The sequence below is a fragment of the Bos taurus genome, chromosome 9, assembly GCF_002263795.3.
Source record: "Bos taurus isolate L1 Dominette 01449 registration number 42190680 breed Hereford chromosome 9, ARS-UCD2.0, whole genome shotgun sequence".
NCBI lineage: Eukaryota > Metazoa > Chordata > Mammalia > Artiodactyla > Bovidae > Bos > Bos taurus.
The window spans coordinates 72,636,261-72,655,047 of NC_037336.1; positions in this window are offsets into that span (position 1 = coordinate 72,636,261).

Genomic DNA, 18,787 nt, shown 5'->3' on the forward strand with positions numbered 1-18,787 from the left:
GAAGGAAAGTTATGATCAATCTAGGTAGCATATTCAAAAGCAGAGACATTACTTTGCCAAGAAATGTCCGTCTAGTCAAGGCTATGGTTTTTCCAGTAGTCATGTATGGATGTGAGAGTTGGACTGTGAAGAAAGCTGAGTGCCGAAGAATTGATGCTTTTGAACTGTGGTGTTGGAGAAGACTCTTGAGAGTCCCTTGGACTGCAAGAGGATCCAACCAGTCCATCCTAAAGGAGATCAGTCCTGGGTATTCATTGGAAGGACTGGTGTTGATGCTGAAACTCCAATACTTTGGCCACCTGATGCAAAGAGCTGAATGAATCATTTGAAAACACCCTGATGCTGGGAAAGATTGAGGGCAGGAGGAGGAAGGGAAAACAGAGGATGAGATGGTTGGATGACATCACCAACTCAATGGACATGGGTTTGGGTAGATTCCGGGAGTTGGTGATGGACACGGAGGCCTGGAGTACTGCGGTTCATGGGGTCACAAAGAGTTGGACATGACTAGCGACTGAACAGAACTGAACTTTTTAAAAAATGCAACTTTTTAAAATTCAACCCAAATACTGTGTTAGTCAGGTTGAATCAGAAGCATAAATGTTTTATATACATGAAATCATACAGTATATGCTCTTTTTATTTGTCTTATTTCACTCAGCATAATTATTTTGAGATTCATCTCTGTTGTTAGGTGTTCATTTTAAAAGAGTGGAATCTAAAAGGTTAGTTTTTCTTTTTCTTTTTGAATTGAAGTATAGTTGACTTATTTGACTTATGTTGTGTTAATTTCAGGTGTACAGCAGAGTGATTCATGTATTCTTTTTCGGATTTTTTTCCCTTAGAGTTTGTTACAAAATAAAAGATTAAATTCTTAAATAACAACATATTGCTTAAGTGTAGGTTAACCACAAGCATTTAGATGCAGTGTGACTGGGCATAATTCAGAGATACAGGAGTCCAGGCAATCATTAGTGATATTTTGGGAGCACTTCCTGATGGCAGGAGGATCTAGAGATAGCATCATTACATCAACCTCATCATTAAGTGGAGAAGTGTAAGCTTCTTTGGAAAGGGCTGTAAAAGGCTGGACCCTGCATAAAATGGAAATCTTGGCCAGTGGAATACGGCTGGACCGCGTTATTGCCAAAGGTTATCCAGGAGACTAGGGAGGGACTGGACACCATCCACTGATTTACCAGTGGGGCACCTTCTGAGAGGAACACGGAATAATATCAGCCTGAATCAAGGCCAGTCACTCTGGTTCTTACCTTGCTTCAGCCCATCAGCGTATGAATTCAGCAGCTCCAGGGTGGCCCCTTTCACCCAGTTCTGCTCTAGCCGGGTTTCTCTTACATTGCTCAGACAAGCCAGGAGAGACAGATTGCTCCACAGGGTCCTTTAAAGCCTCCGGAGCTGAGTCATAGAAAGCAACAGTGTAGTGGACATTTGACTAAAAAGAAAGCATCTGGATTTTAACCCAGATCTGGCGTGTATTAATTGGGGGACTATGAATAAATCAGATTCTCCCCCTGAGTCTCATTTCCTTGACAGTCAAATGAAGGAACTGAACTATGTGATCTTGAAAATCTCTTCATTCTATGCACCTAATGTAGTGGGATAATAAAGTCTTAGAGGATGAAAGGCCTAGTTGTGGTCATGTCAAGAACCATGTAGACAATCTAAGTTGAACTGTCATGTGTAACTCTACGCACTACAGCATAGCCAGCCACCCACTCATCCATCCATCCAACCATCCATCCATCCATCTATTCAGCCATCCAATAAATATTTAGTCAACACAAATATGTATCAATAATGTCAGATATGCAAATGACACCACCCTTATGGCAAAAAGTGAAGGAGAACTAAAGAACCTCTTGATAAAAGTAAAAGAGGAGAGTGAAAAAGTTGGCTTAAAACTCAACATTCAGAAAACTAAGACCATGGCATCTGGTCCCATCATACCAAGGCAAATAGATGGGGAAACAGTGTAAGATTTTATTTTGGGGGTCTCCAAAATCACTGCAGATGGTGACTGCAGCCATGAAATTAAAAGATGCTTGCTCCTTGGAAGAAAAGTTATGACCAACTTAAACAGCATATTAAAAAGCAGAGACATTACTTTGCCAACAAAGGTCCATCTAGTCAAGGCTATGGTTTTTCCAGTGGTCATGTAAGGATGTGAGAGTTGAACTATAAAGAAAGCTGAGCACCGAAGAATTGATGCTTTTGAACTGTGGTGTTGGAGAAGACTCTTGAGAGTCCCTTGGATTGCAAGGAAATCCAGCCAGTCAATCCTGAAGGAAATCAGTCCTGGATATTCAGTGGAAGGACTGATGTTGAAGCTGAAACTCCAATACTTTGGCCACCTGGTGCGAAGAACTGACTCATTTGAAAAGACCCTGATGCTGGGAAAGATTGAAGGCAGGAGGAGAAGGGGATGATAGAGGATAAGGTGGTTGGATGGTATCACTGACTCAATGGACATGAGTTTGAGTAAACTCCAGGAGCTGTGATGAACAGGGAGGCCTGGTGTGCTGCAGTCCACGGAGTTGCAAAGAGTTGGACAGGACTGACTGAACTGAACTGAATATGTGCAAGACATTTTGCTTGGCAATGGAGACGGGAAGATGAATGTTATCCAACTCCTTTCCTCAAGATGCTCACAGCTCACTGAGAGAAAACCATCTATTTACAACATTTGATAATTTCAATAAAAAATATGTTAATATCAGAGATGTATTTTGGTAATATTTTGATTTTCAGAATCTTAACAGAGAAAGAAGAAAATAATTCTGGTAGTTGAAACAACTGAATATGGGTACATTTAGGGCAAAGGGCATTTCAGAAAGTGCCACATGGAGATATAGGAGGGAGGGATTAAAACTGTTAATCTCAAGCATTGTCCCCTTGGGAAACACATGGTCATCCTTTTTCCTTAGCCTATCATACTTCCAGTTATGTATTTCTTATATGTAATAATTACTCATCAAGCATTTAGAAAGAAGAGGAGGGAATCTACTCTCCACACAGCTAAGCAGGTAACCACCAATTTTCCCTATTAGAAGAGACCCAAACTGGGACGCCACGAACTTTCTAAGTGAAGGATACATCATTTTGACTTGACCAAATTTAATTAATCCAATATTATTAACTTACATTCTTAAATGTAAAGGTGAGGCCTTTAAACCTGAGGTTCATCTTCATAAAAAAGCATTTATTTTTGAGGTTTAGGTCATAAACACTAATATGTTTACTTATTAACATCTAAATTCTCCAGAGATGGCTTTAAATAAATATATTTCTGTTTTCAAAAAAATTTTCCTTTATTCTTTTCAGTTTTATCAGAATAACCCAGCTGTAGGTGAATTGATTAAAAGAGAAGGAACAGCTTATACCAACAGAAAAACTCTGACCAACACTTTAATTTTTGTTCTCATCTTATACAGTTGAAGATAGTAGTAAGTGAACAGTATGTGTTGTGTGCTAAGTTGCTTCAGTCATATCCAACTCTTTGTGACCCTGTGGATTGTAGCCCACCAGGCTCCTCTGTCCATGGAATTCTCCAGGCAAGAATACTGAAGTGGGTTGCCTTGCCCTCTGCCAGGGATCTTCCCAACCCAGGGATCTAACCTGCATCTCTTGTTTCCTGCATTGACAGGCGGGTTCTTTATCACTAGCGCCACCTGGGAAGCCCATAGGCCTGTTTTAATAGTTTAACCTTATGTGTTTAGCTATTCAACAGCCTGGGTGAAGTCTGCTCCCCTCTCTGACTTCCCCAAAGCCAGCAAGCTGGGTCATGTGGCTGGCTGACCTCCCAGCACCACCTACCTCCACTCCATGAGATGCCATCAGATCCCACCCAAAGGAGCCAGTCGTCCCCATGAAACAATGAGTAATTCTTACAAGACACAAGTGGAGCTCTGTTACTGTGGCACAGGAAGGCTTGATAAGATCTCCCAGCCACAGCATTCTTTTGTGTCAGCAGACGCAAGTGGGATGTTCCTTCTGCGGCTCTTACGGAGCAAGAGGAAGCAGGCTTTGAAACACAATGTTCATTGAAATTGGCTTTCATCTAAGGAATCCCATGGTGGCTCCTGCTTCATGATGTGCATTCTGTCTGCAGCTGAGCTCTCCTGATGCATTTCCGTTGTTTGTTCTGGGGGGAAGGCAGCACCTTTATGAGGCTCACTCACTCTTTAGGTAAAGGGCATCACATTGTGCTAGACAAAGCATACAGTGTCAGGATGTCTCCAGTGAGTCTGGAGCCTTGAAGGAACATTACAAATAAAATTTAAAAAAACAGTCAAAGCCTCCGCCATCCTGGCTCAATTATGACGAACAAGCTCTGTCAGAGAAGAGACATAAAGCCTCCGGGATGACCCTTGGGCGGCACATGCATGCTTGGTGACTTTTGGAGCAGGAAGTATTTGTTGCTTTAGTTATTACAGTGGGCACAATGCCACAGGCCACAGATGGTGGTACTTAACTACAGTCTGAGTGCTGTGGGCACTCAGGGAATCTTCCCAGAAGCAAGTCTGCCTTCATTATTTATCAATGGGGCAACTCTGGTTCTTAAAGGACAAGAAAGGGGAAGAGGAAGTAATCCACAGCGTTAAAGCATGAGTAAGAATTTTCTCCATCCCGTTGTCCTGGTTTATTGACAATTCATCTTCTTTTCAGAGAAGGACATTCAGGATTCAATAAAGAGTCTCTGATTAAGAAAAGGTCTAAATCAGTACATGAAACAAGCCAACACTGTTTAGTCGATTTTTCCTTTTTCAGACACCTCTTCCCACCTATCGTAGCCCTTTCTTCTCTGCTGTACTCCACCTGTACCAACCAATTTATAACACAAAGGAACCTAAACAGTTAACTCACAGTATGGATAGAAGACTGAACATGAAAATTTTCCACTTCCATGGCACTTTAACTCTGCATAAATATTGTTTTTCTTTTGACTCTCAAAACAAGCTGGTGAAGTTAGGTAGGCATTGTCTATTTCAGCAGTAGTGGGAATCAGCAGAGAGACAGAACAAGGTCAGAGACCCTTAAATCTCATAAAGAACTGGCAAGCAGTTCATGAAGGAAAATTCATGTGTAGGGTTCCTGGCCAAGGCCTTGATCATCAAACTTGTTCCCCTAGGCATATGGACAGGTGATCATCAATCCTCAATCTGACCATCAGGCTTGCTAAAGTCTGTATGAGTCTGTATAAACACATGTCTATGTGTTTATGTGAAGGTAGCTGTGACAGAGGTACATACATACAGCAGATACTGATATTGGAAAACTCGAAAAACCTGAAAATTATTTCTTGGAGGCCACTATACTTGTTCTAATCTAAAAAGAACAGACATCAATTTAATAAGTGAGGCAGGACACAAGAAAATGACAACCCGGGCAGTTTACTTTCCCAAGAAGGGAAAAGATTCAAAAAAATCCTAAGAAATAAAAATTCTAGCTAAACCCCATAAGTAGAACTTAAAACTGCTCTCTAAATGGCTTATCTTTAGCTGAGCTAATAATGAAACTCTTGAATACCTGGAAATTTTGTGGAGTCTTCTCTGGGATATCCTTGGGAAAAGATTTCCCCAAATCTAGGTATTGTAAAAGATTCTGGTGACCTTTCCCCTATATCTGACTTGAAGAGCTCATTCCTGATTTCAGTAGGTTTCTGGAAAAGAGAATTTATATTGGCAGTTGGCTTTGGATAGAAAGCACCCGTCTATCTAACTATCACTTTCTATCTATCATCCTTTTCCTTCAACCATGATTAAGAGAATAAAACAGAAATGAAATTATAAGATGGATAATGAGTAGTAAAATTTTGTAAAGGGATTTCTGCATTGAGTGTGATATTCAGAGGTTCTTTCTAATTTTAAGATTCTATGACTTTAAAAATCCTAGGAGAATAATGCTAGTGCATATAATTTGTATACGTATATTGGTGTTCTCTGGGTTAGGGCCACATAAATAATATCCAAAAGAGATATCATATATTTTATTAAAGCACATCTGATTCAGTTAATTTAATTAATTTATTTATTCAAGTTTTATTGTGATATAATTGATGTTCAGTACTATATAACTTGGGGCTTCCTTGGTGGCTCAGATGGTAAAGGCAGACCTGGGTTCAGTCCCTAGGTTGGGAAAGATATCCTGGAGAAGTGAATGGCTACCCACTCCAGTATTATTTCCTGGAGAATTCTATGGACAGAGGAGCTTGTGGGTTACTGTCTACAGGGTTTCAAAGAGTCAGACGTAACTGAGAGACTAACACTTTCTTTTTTTTTTTTTTAACTATATAAATTGAAGGTGTACAGCATAATGATTTTATCTACATGCATCATGAAATAACATACTAAGTTTAGTGACCATTCATCATCTCATATAGATACAAAATGAAAGAAATAGAAAAATCTATTTTTCCTTGTAATGAGAACTGTGAGGATTTACTTATGCTTGAGATGATACTTAAGGCTTGAAAAGTAATTATCTGGGTGAAGAAGACAGGGAAGGAGATCTAAATAGAAGGACTAACATGAGAGATGTAAGGGGATCTGAAACACTAGGCACATTTGAAAAACTATGGTGGTGGTTTGGTTGCTAAGATGTGTCCAACTCTTGCAACACCGTGGACTATAGCCTGCCAGACTCCTCTGTCCATAGGATTCTCTAGGCAGGAATACTGGAGTGGGTTGCCATTTCCTTCTCCAGAGGATCTTCCTGACCCAGGAATCGAACCCAGGTCTCCTGCATTGCAGGCAGATTCTTTACCAAATGAACTATGAGGAAAGCCTGAAAAACTATAAATAACAATATTTCTGGAATGTTGACAGTAAGGCAGAAATGGGGCAGGGAACATCTATAGGGGCCAGGCATGAAAACTGCTCTCAGACTTTAAAGTTTCTGTTAGGATATGGATAAAAGAAATCAGAAGAGGATTTCGTTCTTAGCATTTTCTGATACTAAGACTCCAGGAATTCGATGGTGTGAGATTTGGGATCAAAGCAACTGAAAAGGCAAGACTGAGGTTATACTAAGATCAAAAGATTTACTTTAAGGTGATGAAAGGCAGCAGCTAGAATTGCAGGCAGGGCTAAAACATTATTGACATCTTGGTCAGTAGGTTGTGGCCTCTTATGAGAACTTTAAACAGTATTAGTGATGTGACTCATTTTTTTTTTCTTTCTTAGAAACCAATAGGACATCTACAAAGTCCTAGATTCTGACTGCAATTCTGTGTGTCTAAGAATAAATGAGAAGAAACCAGAACACAAGAAAAAAGAGAAAAGGAAAGGATCAAACTCTGCAGGGTATTTGTAGCATATTTTTAGTGACCTCAAATTACGAGATTAAAGATGGAATGAAAAGGAAATGGTTTTGAAGGCAGATATTTGAATACAAGTTCCTGAACTTGCTCTGTGGGGAGTAATGAAAGCAAAGATAACTTAAATTTGTGTATGTTTAGAAAATCAAAAACAAGTAGGGATATTGAGACCACTCTTTGGTTGGAAAACTGATGGAAACTATTACTATTAAAATAATTTTAGAATAAGGCAAGAAAGAACCTCATTAAAACCTTTATTTATTAAAACCTCAATAAATAGAGTCCACCAGGCCTTTGGAGAGAAGAAGCTTGAGGAATTTCTCAGTGCCTCACCTCCATTCCATTCTTCCCAAACTACATCTTTTAATGACTTAGCAAAATGAATTAGCAAGCAGTTCTGGAGCAACAAGGGTCAGCTGTATAACTTGCAGGGCCCAGAACAAATTGAAAATGCAGAATGTCATATTCAAAAAGCAGAAAACAATGTACTATCACATTTAGAGATGAAACTTTGGATATATTTAGATATAAAGCTTTTCCCTTTCTTCCACCATCTCTCTCTTGACTTGTCATGGTGTTTTATTAATTTTTTATTTAATGCCATTATAAATTGAGAAAAGATAAAACTTTAAATTCTCATCATGAATTTTATCATTCATCTTTATATTATGCATGCCAGTCTTAAATACAAAAGTAAAAGCAGTAAAGTGCTTTTATTTTATGTAATTTGTATTTTGTAGCTCATACATGAATATGTATTTTGTGGAAGAGTGAAAATGCTACAGGATACTAACTCAATTGTTTTTATTTCACTTCTCAATATTCATACATTCTGCTACCACGCTATACCTTCAACTACTAGATGGGTAAGAAAGGACTAAACAGAAAGGTAATAATAGATCACTCTCTCTCTCTGTTTCCTTTATGTCATGATTGCTAGCACATGTGATCAGCTAAACAAGCGTAAGAAAGGATGTGATAGAGTTCCTTACTTGTTCTTGTTTCTTAGAACTCCATTGTTTTCTATCTACATTTGAAGCAAGTTCTCATGCAAAAGGAAAGCATGACCTCTCATGGCTGTCAGACTGCCTCCCCCCACCACTCCCTTAGTCATAGACCTAATTAATACACTTGTACTTGCTTTGAGTCTCAGTGAATCCCTATGCTTTGCTCATGAACACTTGATGAGGATCACACGAGTTTGAGAATAAAATTAAGAATCTTAAATTGGCAAAAGTAGAGCATTAAACCAAGCCCAAGGCTCTCCTGAGCACTTTGCATGCCCATGAATCCAGCCCTGAGGGCAAAAGACTAATGCTCCTAACTCTTCCTTAACTGTTGTCTTGAGAAACTGCTTCTTCTCAAAAATTATTTCTTATTTTGACCACAGAGCTATTTCAGAAAATCTTTTTGGGATCAGCAAAGTCTCCTCCAATTTATAATCCTGCCTCACAGAAGCAAGGCAGCAAGACTAACAGCAGGGCAATTTATAACTCATTCTCGTAGAAACTAGGCAGTAAGACTAACCCACTGCAGGGAAATACACATGGAGAAATAATCTAGCTACCTGAGTCGAAGACTTTTCATTAAGTTAGAGATGAAGATAGAAATGATTTGCATTGATATCTTAATGACTATTACCAATTTTAACCTCAGTCACTCAGAATTCTTCAACAATGATTGTTATAGCTAGTCCATTGTCTATTTCTTATTTTGGGCAGAGGAAATCCAAGACCATAGGTCTCCCTCATCAACCAGGAATCAAGATGGAAGAACAGTGCAAGAGGAAATAGGCTAAATGTTACCCCTGACTTTTTTCAATACAGGGATAAGACACTGGGACACAGCAAGCCTCTTCTTAGGAGATCTAGAGGGATGTAAAGATTGTCTCTTTCCTCCTTGAGTTGCAACAGTAGCATTTTGAGGAACACTGCCTTAGAATGTGGCTTATTTTAAAGAAATTTCTTGGTGATAGTATCAGTATCTTATATGGCTTTTTGTATATGCCAGGTAGCATCTATAATTTTGTATATGTTAAGTTAGAATGCCCTGTGGAAAAAGAGCTAATATTGAAGTACCCAGTGTAAGGCATGCTGAACACATTTCCTTATCAGAAAAGAAAAAAAAAAAAAAAAAAAAATGCGAAGGCACTCATCCAGGAACTCATAAAAGACACTGCAGAGAATGTCGATTGACTGTTTCAGCCTCTGCATCTGGAGAGTTATTTATAGCCAAATCTTGATTATCAGTGGTAAAAGAGAAAAAGGAAAGAATAGAGTATTGGAAACCATGCATCATTCACAAACCTTATTTTAAACAGTGGTTTTTGAATGTCATTTTTCTATCAAAATTTCCACCAGACTTAACTAACAAAGAGTCTATTGACAACTTGGTGTTTAACCTCTTTTTATGTCATCTGCTGACCTGCAGGAATAAATGTCAAAGACTGGATCAGAGCATTGTTGGGTAGTCATAAACAAACATGGGATAACAAACAAATGAGCTATTGCACATTGCTATGAAAAAAAATTTAGTAATTGACTTTGACTTTACATAACTGCATCATACAGCTATAGGAGCTCACAAAGAACACTGAGCCTAATGTTTGGAGAATAGTTACTTCATTTACCACTTATCTTTTAAATTTCAAACCATATCTTATTAGAGAAACGTGAATTCACTCAAAATTAGCAAGAAGTAATTGGCTAGAAAATAATTGCTGATTCTTTACCCTTTCTTTCCCTGCTGAATCGTGATGCGTAACTGAAAGGCCAAGTCTCGATTTTAGAAGGAAAGTTTCTGAAAAGTGTACTCTGTATTTTAAGTCAGCTTATAAGAAAGAGCTCACAAAATGGACCGGACCACCTGTTTGGACCTTTGATAAAAACCTTTGAACCTTACTTGTGGCAGAAATTCCCCCTGGAATGGCAGTCTTGCTTTAATATTTAAATTAATTAACAATTGGTGATGTTTAGAATACCACAAATTTGTCTAATGCCTAAGGCACAATGGATGACATTTAGAGTCCATTGCCTATCTGAATCAGAGTCAGTCTATGCCCTGTAAGTTGTGTCTTGAATCCAGAAAGTCACACAATGAGCACATGATTCTAAGACGCATATCCATTGACCTTAAACTCCTTACCACACTTCCAAGGAATCACTTTCAACAAGGTATCTGACTTAGGTGCTTGTCACTCAGTTGTGTCCAACTCTTTGTGACCCCATGGACTGTAGCCCACCAGGCTCCTCCATCCATGGGATTTTTCAGGCCAAAAATACTGGAGTGGGTTGCCATTTCCTACTGTAAGGGATCTTACCAACCCAGGAACTGAACCCATATCTCCTGTGTCATCTACATTGCAGGCAAATTCTTTACATGCTGAGCCATCTGGGAAGTCAAAAACAAGCTATGGATGCTGTATTCAATTTCTTTACAGTTAGAGTAGATTTATAATGTCATTTGCTGAAACTTATTTGTATAGAAACATTTATTGAGTCTATTATATGCCATGCTCTATGCTAAGTGCTCATTTAATATTGACTCAAAAACCCATGACGCTAGTTTTATTTTCACACTCACTTCCAATGAGAAAACAAGGACCCAGTGAATTATATAGTTTGCTAAGAACACACATCTATAAAGTGGTGGAGATTGGACATGACCCCATGCTTTCTTACACTGGGGTTTGAGCTCTTACTCATTATTCTATATTGAACCCTAATTCATTGTATAAGAAGATGCTGTATTTGGTAGCATCACACAGGCTAGGGATAATACATTTTCAGCAGATTACTGAACTGTATAGACATCTTTCTACCTGCAGTGCAGGAGATCTGGGTTCAATCCCTGGGTTGAGAAGATCCCCTGGAGGAGGGCATGGCAACCCTCTCCAGTATTTTTGCCTGGGAAATCCCATGGACTGTGTGACTAAACACAGCACAGCATAGACCTACTTAGGTCCAAAATGTTGGAAGATGCTACTATCAGAGCTTAAAAAGGCAAAATCAGGAAAAAGAGGGCAAAGAAAACAAACCATTGGTTCTGAACAATAACACATGTTTTTGAGAAGGTGAGTAGGTAGGTTGATTGATCAAGAAAAGAGAGGAGGTAATGGGTCTCCAAAAAGAGTTGGTAGCTTACTACACACATGCTTGAGATGGCACTGGCATGATTTTTATTGCCATGGGGGTTGATTGCTAGTGTAAGTACTTTTTCACTCTTGCATCTGAGAGTAGGTCACCAATATGAAACGCCCAATTTTCTAAAAGCAAAAAGTCAACTATATTTCCCATTTCCCACTTCTCTTTCTCCATTCTTTCTAATTCCTACTGTTGTTCCTAGTCTATTCAGAATAAAATGAATCTCTGATCTAGCCCACAGATAGAGTGGACACACCGCTTATTGAAAGTAGTTAATCTCCAATCTAAAAAATTCACAAACTAAATTTCAGCCCCTAAACTATCATGAAATCAGTTAGACTCTCATCAATAAGACTCTCGTCAAAAGCTTGCTGCTGCTGCTAAGTCACTTCAGTCGTGTCTGACTCTGTGCGACCCCATAGACGGCAGCCCACCAGGCTCCCCCGTCCCTGGGATTCTCCAGGCAAGAACACTGGAGTGGGTTGCCATTTCCTTCTCCAATGCATGAAAGTGAAAAGTGAAAAGTGAAAGTGAATTCGCTCAGTCGTGTCCGACTCTTAGTGACCCCATGGGCTGCAGCCTACCAGGCTCCTCTGCCCATGGGATTTTCCAGGCAAGAGTACTGGAGTGGGGTGTCATTGCCTTCTCCATGTCAAAAGCTTAGGGTTAGTGTTTATTTGGCAGGACTACAAATCTAAGGGCTTCCCAGGTGGTGCTAGCGGTAAAGAAGACACCTGACAATGTAGGAGATGAAGGAGATGTGGGTTCTATCCCTGGGTGAGGAACATCCCCTGGAGGAGGGCATGGCAACCCACTTCAGTATTCTTGCCTGGAGAATCCCATGGACAGAGGAGTCGGGCAGGCTACAGTCCGTGGGGTTGCAAAGAGACACGACTGAAGCAACTTAGCATGCACAGACCTAAATGGCACCATCATTCCTGGTATTGTTTCTCTCATGATAAGCAAGTTTTCAGGATTGAGAGTATTCTCTGGAATTATATTTTCAGTCCAAAACAAGAAAAAATGACACATAAATTTTGTGTGTCACAATTTTGATGAGATAAACGAATACTGAAGCACAACTTAGTAGCATGAGAATCTTTTGAGAAACTTGTTTTTGACTTGAAGAGAAATAATAGAACGAGGGTAATTTCTGATCACTGAATGTAGAAGATATTATAATTATCAGTGCCTCTCCATACATGGATAAAACTCTAATTCTAGGCTGCTGGTTTAGAATGTGAGCTGTAAAGTGGGCGATTTCTGTACATTCTCCCACTCAGAAACTCTGTTAAAACAGAAGCAGAGGGATTTGGAAGTGAAAAGCCTTATGTTCAGATAGTAAGCTTTCATTTTGATAATTTTACTTTTATTGGCCACATGATCTCTTCTAAAAAATGTAATTCATATTTACTTAAATTGTTTAGGTCCTAAAGTTTTTTTTTTAGTGAAAGACAGTGAATGTCTGAAAGAGTTGGATTGGGATCCAGATGGGCAATGGATTAAACTATGAAATAGATATTCCTCTGTGGTTAGAAGTAAGTCAGAAGTTGGACCTGACTTATGTTTAAAAACTAGTACAGTTTTCAACACTATTTATAGTAACATTATCATATAACTGTGGAAACAACTTCTTCAGTTTGTCACAATCTCAGCATCTTGTGTGACTTGTTTTATTTTTTCATTTTTTGTGATATTAAGTGATAACATTTTGTAAAGTCACATTTCACTGTGGCTGACAGTATCTTCTGAGCACAGAGCTTAACAAAACAAAGATTCAATAAGCACATTGGCATTATTTCATATTTTATTTCCTTTTCATAACTTATTGTTTATAAGAATGGCAAGCCTTCTGATATTCCCTAGAATATAGAATTAACCAATGAACCTTAGAATATAGAATTAAGTTACTGTTTGCAAACATGTTTGTTTAAAAGTGAGTGAACAAATGACACTAAAGTGAGTGAACAAATGACACTGTGATTTTTACCAATAATTAAGTAGCCATTTCATTAAAAAATTTTTTAAGCTTTTCTTCTTTAGGGAGCTATTTCCTTTTTGGCTGCATCAGGTTTCAGCTGCAGCACACAGGGACCCTCACTGAGGTGTGTGCGCTCCTTGTTGCAGCACATGGCCTTCTTTCTCGTTGTGGCCTGCCATCTCAGTAGTTGAGGCATATAGGCTTAGTTGCCATGGCACGTGGGGTCTTAGTTCCCCAACCAGGGATCGAACCAGCATCCCCTGCTTTGGAAGGTGGATTCTTGACCACTCGACCACTGTGGAAGTCCCAAGTAGCCCTTTTGAAACAGGCTTCACTTCTTTCACTTTCAGAGTAAATTAAGCTTGAGTTAAGATGGCTTGATTATTCAAAATTATTTGACTCAATTTTTCTTTGTTTTGATTCTGAGATAAATATCACAACTTTCTTTTCATCCTTTCTCCATTACACCAAAGATGACCTATTTCAGAATAAAATATTTAGTGAGATAAAATAATGGTTGAAAGGTTGTATTTCACAGAAAAACAAAATCATTGAGTTGTTAGAATTTTGCCATGTGCCGACTGAAAAAGCGTTCACTGGATTTTAAGTGTATTTTCCACTTATGGAAAAAAACATTTATGGAAAAATAACATTCACGTGGGAAAAGAGAAAAATCAACTCATCACTGTTTCATCATCTCTACACAGAATGATAGATTGGGAAAAAGCGCTCATTATTTTCCTGGCAAATAATCAAGGAAACAGAGAAATTCTAATGAAGAATATTTCTGTTTTAAAAGAGGAAAGAAGAGGTAAAGGTTTGAAACTACTGAAGATTAATTTCTGTGTAAAAGTCAGCTGCATACACTCAATAGCTGAACTTTGTTCCCTTCTGGAGTCAGACCAAGGTTAGAAGTTTCAATTTTGATTTCTAACTTCCAGAATATTGGGACACAGTTTGTTTGTGGAAGTCCAGATACCTACAAACCAATCAGTTTTTTAGCAAAATCAAAGTTCTTGCCTATTACCTATGAAGAAAGAGCATAGCTGGAGAAATTCTTAAAATAACATTCGAACACAATCCACCTCACCCCATTTTATCCTTCTTTAGATCAAACTAATGAGTCCCTTTGGAAATCAAAACAGACAACTACCACCACTACAGTAAAATTTAATAAGATATGCGAATGCATAGCAAAAATACATTTGCATTTTGATGTAAGTTATCTTTAAGACTTTCTCCAATATCTATCCTCTTAGGGTTTGTCTCCCAGTCTCAAAGTCAAATCCTAGCAAGTGTGGATGTCAAACTATTTAAAAGTAAGTTTAAGTTATAGTGATGAAAATATAAATCGGTGAAAATTTTTTGGAGGACAACTTGCCAATATTTATCCAGGTATCTCCTCTTCTAGGAGATTTCTAGTTTCAGCTTTGATGTGTAAAGACCTTGGAAGTGGTCACTTCTTACAACGAGATAAAGCTGAACAAACTGAAAATCAGTGACTTTTCTTGGACTCATTAGAGAACTGAGGTCACAGAATAGAGAGTCACATTTACTTACCAGGAGCAGGTGTCCCTGAAGTCACAAACACTTACATGACAATTTTGACACATTGCTGGAGGCTGAGTGTGGCCTAGCCTGAGAGAGAGAAAGTGCTGGGAGTTGCAGAGTTAGAACTGAAATCTGCAAACTCTCTCTGAGTGCAGAGCATCTGGGGAGAGCCATCACTCAAGAGTAAAGTCAAAAACAAGAAGACCAGAGAAATTCAAAGTCACTAGCATCGACTGCTACTTCAAACATGAAACACAGCCCAACTCCCTAGCAAATCAACATAAAACCTCACACTAGGGGCCAACATATTTATTTGCCCAATATGACATGTCTGGCTCTCAACAAAAAATTATAAGGCAAGCCAAATGCAGGAAAAAACACGCTCTGGAGAGACAAAGCAAACATCAGAATCAGACTGAGATGTGACACAGATGTTGAAAGGATCTGTCATGCAAGAAGAGATGGGTAATGCAAGTGGGGAGATGTAAATTCTAAGAAAGAATAAAAATTAAACACTAAAACAAAACCATTGTGTTATGAAATAAAGAATAATTTTGAGAAGCTTATTAGCTGACTGGAAATGGCTGAGGAAAGAATCGATTAGCTTAATGTTAGGTCAACAGAAACTTCCCAACTGAAATGCAAAGAAACAAAAAGAGAAAAAAAAACAACAGAATATAACATCCAACAAATGTAGTATAATTTTTTAAAAATGTAATATACATGTAATTAAAATATCAGAAGGTGAAGAAAAAGAGGATATACGGGAAGAAATATTTGAAATAATAATGGAGAAGGATTTTCCAAACTTAATGACTAATGCCAAGCCACAGACCAGCAGCTGATAAAACAAACAAACAAACAACAACAAAAAAAGCAAGATAAATACCAAAAAACATACGTCTTGAAATAGAAAAAAGACATTAGTTAAAAACTACGGAAGTCTGAATAACATTTGCACTTTAGCTAATTTTAATTTACCAATATTGGTTCATTAATATAAAATAGACCACACTAATGTAAGATGTTAATGTGCAATATGAGTTGTGTAGTATACAAGAATTGTCTATACTACCTCCACATTTTTATTTTTAAAAAACTAGTCCAAAATAAAAAGTATATTTTTAAAAAATGCAAAACATAAAACGCTTTTCAAACAATCTTTTAAAAATGCACTACTAGCTATTTATCCTAAACATATACAAATAAAAACATGCCATGAAAGATTTGCCACTAAGGATCTATAATTTAAAAAATCTGACACCAAGCTGAATGTGCATCAGTATCAGCTTGGTTAAATAAGTTACATTTTATCAATAAAATAGCTGATTAGACAGTCATTAAGAAAACGTAGATTTTATCTGTACTGCTCTAAAAAAAAACTTCAAGGTGTAGTAAGTGAAAAGAAAAGGTGAAGAACAAAATGCATTGTAAGATACCATTTCAGTTCAGTTCAGTCGCTCAGTCGTGTCCGACTCTTTGCGACCCCATGAATTGCAGCTTGCCAGGCCTCCCTGTCCATCACCAACTCCCGGAGTCCACCCAAACTCATGTTCATCGAGTCGATGATGCCATCCAGCCATCTCATCCTCTGTCGTCCCCTTCTCCTCCTGCCCCCAATCCCTCCCAGAATCAGAGTCTTTTCCAATGAGTCAACTCTTTGCATGAGGTGGCCAAAGTATTGGAGTTTCAGCTTCAACATCAGTCCTTCCAATGAACACCCAGGACTGGTCTCCTTTAGGATGGACTGGTTGGATCTCCTTGCAGTCCAAGGGACTCTCAAGAGTCTTCTCCAACACCACAGTTCAAAAACAACAAGTCTTTGGTGCTCAGCTTTCTTCACAGTCCACTTCTCACATCTATACATGACCACTGGAAAAACCATAGCCTTGACGAGACGGACCTTTGTTGGCAAAGTAATGTCTCTGCTTTTCAATATGCTATCTAGGTTGGTCATAACTTTCCTTCCAAGGAGTAAGTGTCTTTTAATTTCATGGCTGCAATCACCATCTGCAGTGATTTTGGAGCCCAGAAAAATAAAGTCTGACACTGTTTCCACTGTTTCCCCATCTATTTCCCATGAAGTGATGGGATCAGATGCCATGATCTTCGTTTTCTGAATGTTGAGCTTTAAGCCAACTTTTTCACTCTCCTCTTTCACTTTCATCAAGAGACTTTTTAGTTCGTCTTCACTTTCTGCCATAAGGGTGGTGGTGTCTGCATATCTGAGGTTATTGATATTTCTCCTGGCAATCTTGATTCCAGCTTGTGTTTCTTCCAGCCCAGCATTTCTCATGATGTACTCTGCAGAGAAGTTAAATAAGCAGGGTGACAATATGCAGCCTTGTACTCCTTTTTACTATTTGGAACCAGTCTGTTGTTCCATGTCCAGTTCTAACTGTTGCTTCCTGACCTGTATATAGGTTTCTCAAGAGGCCGGTCAGGTGGTCTGGTATTCCCATCTCTTTCAGAATTTCCCACAGTTTATTGTGATCCACACAGTCAAAGGCTTTGGCATAGTCAATAAAACAGAAATAGAGGTTTTTCTTGAACTCTCTTGCTTTTTCAATGATCCAGCGGATGTTGGCAATTTGATCTCTGGTTCCTCTGCCTTTTCTAAAACCAGCTTGAACATCTGGAAGTTCACGGTTCATGTACTGCTGAAGCCTGGCTTGGAGAATTTTGAGCATTACTTTACTAGAGTGTGAGATGAGTGCAATTGTGTGGTGGTTTGAGCATTCTTTGGCATTGCCTTTATTTGGGATCCATTTAAGTATGTTTAAATATTTTTAATTTTATATTTAAATATTGGACAAGGCTTCTCAAAAAAATAGTTCTATGTCCCGTTCTTTATCATTTACTCTATCCCTGTGACAACCATTTCCAACTTTCTTATAGCTTATTTCCCTCCATTTAAAAAAGTAGTATGTTTATGCTGCTTTTTCTTGATTTTTTCAATTTCAGATATTTTCATTAATTTCATATTGTGGATGATGAAAGTTTAACTATCTTTCATCCCTATCCAACTTTTTTTTTTAAATTTTATTTTATTTTTAAACTTTACAATATTGTATTTGTTTTGCCAAACATCGAAATGAATCTGCCACAGTAATACATGTGTTCCCCATCCTGAACCCTCCTCCCTCCTCCCTCCCCATACCATCCCTCTGAGTCGTCCCAGTGCACCAGCCCCAAGCGTCCAGTATCGTGCATCGAACCTGGACTGGCAACTCGTTCTATATATATTATACGTATTTCAATGCCATTCTCCCAAATCATCCCACCCTCTCCCTCTCCCACAGAGTCCAAAAGACTGTTCTATACATCGTTGTCTCTTTTGCTGTCTTGTATACAAGGTTATTGTTATCATCTTTCTAAATTCCATATATATGCGTTAGTATACTGTATTGGTGTTCTTCTTTCTGGCTTACTTCACTCTGTATAATAGGCTGCAGTTTCATCCACCTTATTAGAACTGATTCAAATGTATTCTTTTTAATGGCTGAGTAATACTCCATTGTGTATATGTACCACTGCTTTCTTATCCATTCATCTGCTGATGGACATCTAGGTTGCTTCCATGTCCTGGCTATTATAAACAGTGCTGCGATGAACCTTGGGGTACACATGTCTCTTTCAATTCTGGTTTCCTCAGTGTGTATGCCCAGCAGTGGGATTGCTGGATCATAAGGCAGTTCTATTTCCAGTTTTTTAAGGAATCTCCACACTGTTCTCCCTAGTGGCTGTACTAGTTTGCATTCCCACCAACAGTGTAAG